This window comes from Ruditapes philippinarum, unplaced genomic scaffold (assembly GCF_026571515.1).
Source record: "Ruditapes philippinarum isolate M1 unplaced genomic scaffold, ASM2657151v2 ctg8011_1_1_1_1, whole genome shotgun sequence".
In the NCBI taxonomy this organism is placed as follows: Eukaryota; Metazoa; Mollusca; class Bivalvia; order Venerida; family Veneridae; genus Ruditapes; species Ruditapes philippinarum.
Genome location: NW_026859342.1, coordinates 1 through 6,853, shown reverse-complemented (window position 1 = coordinate 6,853; position 6,853 = coordinate 1). Strand labels below are relative to the sequence as shown.

The 6,853-nt window shown below is 35.2% G+C and overlaps 1 long non-coding RNA gene across 1 annotated transcript; it reads left to right on the top strand.

The window, feature by feature from the left end:
• Positions 1-802: 802 nt before the first annotated feature.
• LOC132756136 (uncharacterized) lies at positions 803-6,838 on the top strand. Its single transcript, XR_009629288.1, has 3 exons — positions 803-4,071; positions 5,298-5,453; positions 6,774-6,838. It is a non-coding gene; the product is annotated as an uncharacterized LOC132756136 (long non-coding RNA).
• Positions 6,839-6,853: the final 15 nt, after the last annotated feature.

Sequence of the window (6,853 nt, the reverse complement as noted above, 5' to 3'; positions counted from 1 at the left end):
TTTACACTATTTTTTGGAATGTCCCGCTAGATTGCTTAGCCAGCTGAGCATAACAGCTAAGCATTTTTACACTATTTTTAGGAATGCCCTGCTAGATTACCTAGCCAGCTGAGCATACGAGCAGAGCATTTTTACACTATATTTTGGAATGCCCCGCTAGATTGCTTAGCCAGCTGAGCATAACAGCAGAGCTTTTTACACTATATTTTAGAATGCCCCGCTAGATTGCTTAGCCAGCTGGGTATAACAGCAGAGTTTTTTTTACACTATATTTAGGAATGCCCTGCTAGATTGCCTAGCCAGCTTAGCATACAAGCAGAACATTTTTACGCTATATTTTGGAACGCCCCGCTAGATTGCCTAGCCAGCTGAGCATACCAGCAGAGCATTTTTACACTATATTTAGTAATGGCCTGCTAGATTGCTTACCCAGCTGAGCATACCAGCAAAGCATTTCTACACTTTATTTTGGAATGCTCTGCTAGATTGCTTACCCAGCTGAGCATAACAGCAGATCATTGATTTCCCTATATAAATCGTAATGCCTTTTTGCATAGCTCACTGTTAACTGCTAACTTCTCTCATACGTTTTTTTCTTATTATTTCTTTTGTTTAATAATTTCTATTTCTTCGCCACAGTAGGGTGCGAAGATCGAACAGCGTTATGCGAAAATCGGCACCGGAAGTTCTTTCCGCTTGAAAAATAACATTAGTGATTTTCCTTATTTTATCGTGTTAGAATCGAAATAACATCGGCCTGAGAGGTGTATATCGGCTATTAAACACCGATTTGTCGTTTTGATGCGTCAAAATTAACCACTCAGGCCTACGGCATTCGTGGTCAATTCCTACGCATCAAAACTCCAAACCGGTGTTAAATAGCCGATATACACCTCTCAGGCCGATGTTATTTCTTAAATAACACACACTTTCGGTTATTCTATATTCAATAGGGAAATATGCGGGTCGTGTTAGAATGTAGAATAATGCACGCTTCGGGCCTTCTTTGTTTATTTCGAAAAAAATCCGATAGTGTTAGAATATAACTATAAAATACTTTTTTCAGACAAAGTATTCTACAAATATCGTCTACGAGAACAATGGTGCCATTTTAACAATATTATGTTTCTAGAAAACTACCAATTGTGTAAGAACTTCATTTGAGAAATTCATTCCAGTGAAGCTGTTCTGTCAAATTAAAGTTTTTTTGTTGTTTTTGTTGTTATCATTTCTACGGGTTTTGTCAATAATTTGTAGAATATTAACCTCATTTTTAATACCAACAATAGACAACAACAAAAAAGTACAACATTTTAAATGAAAATTGCTTGTAGTGACAAAAGGGGAGTAACTGGTGTAACTTTATACAATAAATATTATAGTTTTTGTTTTTTAACAACAATTACAGTTGTTCAGTGCATGTATAAGTTGAAGTTTTGGAAAATGGATATTGCGTTAGAGCCAAACTATTTTTTCGATTTATCCTGATTAATTCTCTTATAATCATGCTTTAGCTTAAATCGTAATGTTTTATTGAAATTTCGTATATTTCATTGCGACAGTTTGGTCCAATTAAGGATATATTTTATGTATATAATGTTCCGCCATAGAAATGAGTTTCGATATAATTCGCTAAAAAACAAAGATTTTTTTCCACAAATTCTCAAATTTATTTCAGTCAAACAATTGTTTGGGGACAATACACCGCTTTTCATTGAATGGCACTACTGTGTCATATTGAAGGTTCTATGATAAGTGCGCCGTATGAACACATCTGCGAATGTTTCTAAATTCAAAAAATCATCATTTTAGTGTTTAAAAGTTGAATTCTGCTTAAGCCGATGCTAGGGGCGTGGACTTTCCAGTACCGTCCATGAACAGGCTAAATCAAACCGAGCCTGCAACATTTTCAATTTTGTTGTTTTGGACGTTCTTTAGGGATTCTGTTTTTCTCTATTTTATTTACGTGTTTGAAAATTACAAATTGTAGACAGCATAAGCAATTAAATAACATATGACAAAAAAGTAACTTACAATATGTGCGTGTACATGTCTGGTTTGTCATTCAATAATTATTTATTTCGATTCTAACATGACGTCAACAAATAAATAATATTGCCATACCTGATATTAAATTAGATTGCGCCTGATTTGTTTACAGACGAACATTGACATATTGCGGGATTATTCGTAAATTTTTGTCAGGGGAGAGAATTGGTCATAAGTCTTAAGTTAACGACAAAAGGTAGGACAGTTACTTGAAACGGTCTTAAGTACAAACACTTTTTCTCCTTCAGTTGGTCATAAGTCCTAGGATTTAGAATTAACTTAGGACTTGCCCTGTGAGCGATTTTTGCGTTTTGAAAACCTCTTTTTTCTTGTGTGAATGTATAAAAGCTCCAAGCCAAACAGGCAACCTGTAGTCTTTAGCCTGATACTACTGAACGAGTGATTGCCACCTGATACTGCTGAACGAGTGATCGCCGCTTTAATCGGGTAAAACTCGCTTTGTAATTGTCTTATAATCCAGAGCATCAGTGGGAGCGCTTCAAAAGTGACATTATGCCCATCCAAAGGTATATAGTGAGTGAACGGCTGAAGATCAAAACAAGTTTTCATTTTGTTATAATTCCTTTTAATTTTATAACTAAGTTCACATAAACAATAAAAGCTCACAGATCCAAACGAAATTTCTGTAATTATCCATTAGAATTTACCTTAGTTTATAAAAAGAGTGGGACAGTCTTTTTATATTTTAGGCAGATTTATAATTTTATCCTTAACATTTTCAAATATCAACTGTTGGTCAAACACCATTTTAAATATAAAGTCAATTCAGCTCAACTTGAGTATGATAATATGAGCATAATGTCACCGCCGCCCTTTAATCAGTTTCCTCCCCGTTTTTTAGCATATTTACATTTCCGTTTTCCTTGATCAATCAAACTGAAGTGTGTAACACTAGCTACAATCCTGTCTACTATATTTATACAAACGCCGTGTACATTTATCGGCGATTGAGACATTTATCGTCAATTTTTGGACATTTATCGTCGTTTGGACATTTTTCGACGTTTGGACATATATCGGCGCTACAGACGCGGTCAATATCTTTACATATGGAACGCCGTTTGGTCAATTTTTTTGCTATCTTGTGAAAAGATGATATTATTTTGTCGTTTAAGGATGTTAACATGTGCAATTTACACCATGTCTTGCCAAAAAATCATTCTGACTTGTTGAAACAGCATGTTAACTTGTCAAATTAACATGATGACCGAGTGATCGCCGCTTTAATCGAGTAGAACTCACTTTGTACATATCCTGTATAATGATACTACTGAACGAGTGATCGCCACTTTAGTCGAGTAGAACTCACTTTGTACATATCCTGTATAATGATACTACTGAACGAGTGATCGCCGCTTAAGTCGAGTAGAACTCACTTTGTACATATTCTGTATAATGATACTACTGAACGAGTGATCGCCACTTTAGTCGAGTAAAACTCACTTTGTACATATCCTGTATAATGATACTACTGAACGAGTGATCGCCGCTTTAGTCGAGTAAAACTCACTTTGTACATATCCTGTATAATTGCCTTATAAGCCAGAGCATCTCCGGGAGCGCTGCAATTTTGAATCATCCCCTTAACCTCACCGCCGCCCTTCAATCAGGTTTCTCCACGTTTTTTAGGCATATTTAAATTTCCGTTTTGCTTGACCAGTCTAACACAAGGTGTGTAACGCTAGCTACGACCTTGTCTACTATATTTATACAAACACCGCTTGACTTGCTTTATGACTCGCTATTATAATAGTAACGCAGTATATTTGGCTAATAATAGAAAATTAACACGGGAAGCTGTGTACAAAAGTTCTTCAATTTTAATACTTCAAATGGAGGATCAAGTGATAGCTTCTGATAATGCTTCCGATGCTGTTTCTACAAACTCGACTAAAGTTTACGTGAGGATTAGTTTGCTGTCATTGGGATTTATCGGGGCTATATCAATAATTAATACATTGATTATTGCAATAGGTATTTTAACTTATGCAACTAGCACAGGTAAGAATTTGAATAAACTCTTCTCATTTACTGTTGTTAATGTACATTGTTGATTGATTCACTAGTAAAGTAGAAATAATCATGAGAATTGATACGGGTTTATAGACTTAATCAAAGGGCTGCAAGCTCTGTGGTATTTTCTGATCCCTGCAATCTAAATCGTACTGTATGTCTGTATGTGTTTTCCTGTATAAATTTATTTTTATGTACTATAAGTCATCTTGCAGGACACCAGAGTTTGATACATACGTTATTTTGCATAACTAGAGTTGCATCAAAAAAATAATTTATGTTCATTTTTTATGATAGCCACACTTTATCCTTGCATATCGTGGCTATTTCCATCACTAAAAAAAATAATTAAAAAAAATGTTGACTCGACTGGGATTTGAACTCCAGACCTCTCACACACCAAACGAGCGCGTTACCCCTGCAACACGGAGAAGTTTTAAAATCAAAAGCTGAATAAAATCAAGTCATTCTAGATTTAGAATTTCCATTGCATTTCGGGTTAGGGTAATTTCGAGGTATTTTGTTTAGGGTAAACCTGTTGTTTAAAATTGAAGTAAATAATTTAGCAAAAATCTTCTCGCCCAAACAGTCCAACATGTAGTAACTATAAATTCAACTACTCGGCAGTCAGATTTATTTGTGTAGTATTCGGTAATCGACATCGCTAAAAATAGCATTTTCATTGATTAAAATCATATTTATCCGCGTAATTTGTGAGTGTGCATTTATTGACAACGCTACTATAAAGGTTTGAAGGTGTAGTAATTTGTTGGACACTTGTAACAAATTTTTTTTTCTTTTAAATTGCTGGTTTTTAAGCAGTTTTGAGTGAGAACTAATTTGCGTTATTAGGACTGTTAGGAAATTTTGTGTTAGACCGTGGATGTTAGCTATGTATTATCTGATCTGCGATCAGAAAATACAAAAATAGGAGCGTGAATGGTTTAAAAGAGACATCTAAACATGCTTACATATCCATTACACTAATCACTACTTTACGGAGGATTTATATTCTTAGGTTTTACAATATTTTACTGTTCTTGATATGCGGGAATGAAATCTGATTCTGCACATGTATATCAGATATCAAATAATATCGTTGAATAATTAACAGACTGTAAAATAACAATGGTAACTTGAAAAAAAACATGTATTTCAATATAAACTCTGACAACATGTTCAGTCAAAATATGTCAGTTAATGTATAATTACAGATGGAAAATGGTCAAGTTGGGAATGTTGGAGTGAGTGTCGGTTTGGCCTTCGAACGAGAACAAGGTCTTGTAATAACCCAACACCTTCAGTATTCGGACAACACTGTCCAGGGATTTCTGAAAAATATAGAATATGTAATTTGGTATCTTGCAAAGGTAAATGTATTTGTGTACCCAAGTTTCGGTCACGTGAAATTTATTGAAGAGTCACGTAATATTTAAGCTCAGGTGTGCACAATTACGGTGGCATAGAGGGGACATCAAAAATATTTTATCTATCACGTGCGCTGGCGATGGGGACATCAGAAATATTTCATCAATCACGTACGCACGCGATAGCTACGTATTACGTGCGCACGCCATAGCTACTACGTGTGCACGCTACTACTAATACGTACGCACGCGACAGCTACTACGTGCGCACGCGACAACTTCTACGTGTACACACGATACCTACTACGTGCGCACATGATAACTACTACGTGCGCACGTAAAACCTTCCATTTCTTAAATGGACAGGGAAGTGCTTATTCATGACTTGTTTGAAATAAAAAGCTATCACGTGCACACGTTATAAATTGTACGTGCGCACGTGGTAGTTATCGCGTGCGCACGTGGTATTTAAATATTTTCTGATGTCCCCATCGCGTGCGCACGTGACAGATGAAATATTTTTGATGTCCTCCATCGCGTACGCACGTGATAGATAAAATATTTCTGATGTCCCCCATCGCGTGCGCACGTGATAAATAAAATATACTGATGACCCCTCTATGCCACCGTACACAACGTAGAGAGTATTATGCAAATTGCATTATACAGCATCTTAACCTTTAAATATGATATTTTTACAACACAAAAATGACCATTTATAGTCATTTACAAACAATGATAAAATAACGCGGCCAACCTAACTAGAGCTTCTCAACCCTTTCAGTCAAACTTTAGATAAAGGTGCCTCGAACAAAATAGAAAGGATTCACAAACTGATACGGTATTTCGGTCCAACCAACGCTATAAAACTTAACATGTAAACAAATACGTGTAGTGAGTTGTTGAGATAATAATTGGTCTACAATATGTATCATTTCTTTAATTGATTTTAAGTGTCAGACATTAAATTATATTTCATCTCTGTTGGATGTAAATCTGTATCTAGCTACTTTCAATCCGTATTTTAATACTCTGAGATTATAATGAATAAAATGTGTTGAGCTTTTCCGATTGCGTGTTATATTACATTTTCTAGCCGGCGACACAATAAACTTTATCCCTTACTAAATAATTATAAGTATATAGAGCAAAATCTTTTTACAAAGCTAGGACTGCTTTGATCCATTGAACAATTTAGACCATAATATATCAATGTAGGAAAAGAATATTCGGTAAGAAATTTGTATGTATAGATATAGGCAGCTCTCAAAGTACATGTAGATACTGTATTGAAGTAACGTCGTGTTTTTGTTTATGATTTAGATGGAAAACTTTCAGTAATTGGTAAGTGGTTCAACACTACACAGAACGACAACGACATTCACCGTATGTATATCATTTAA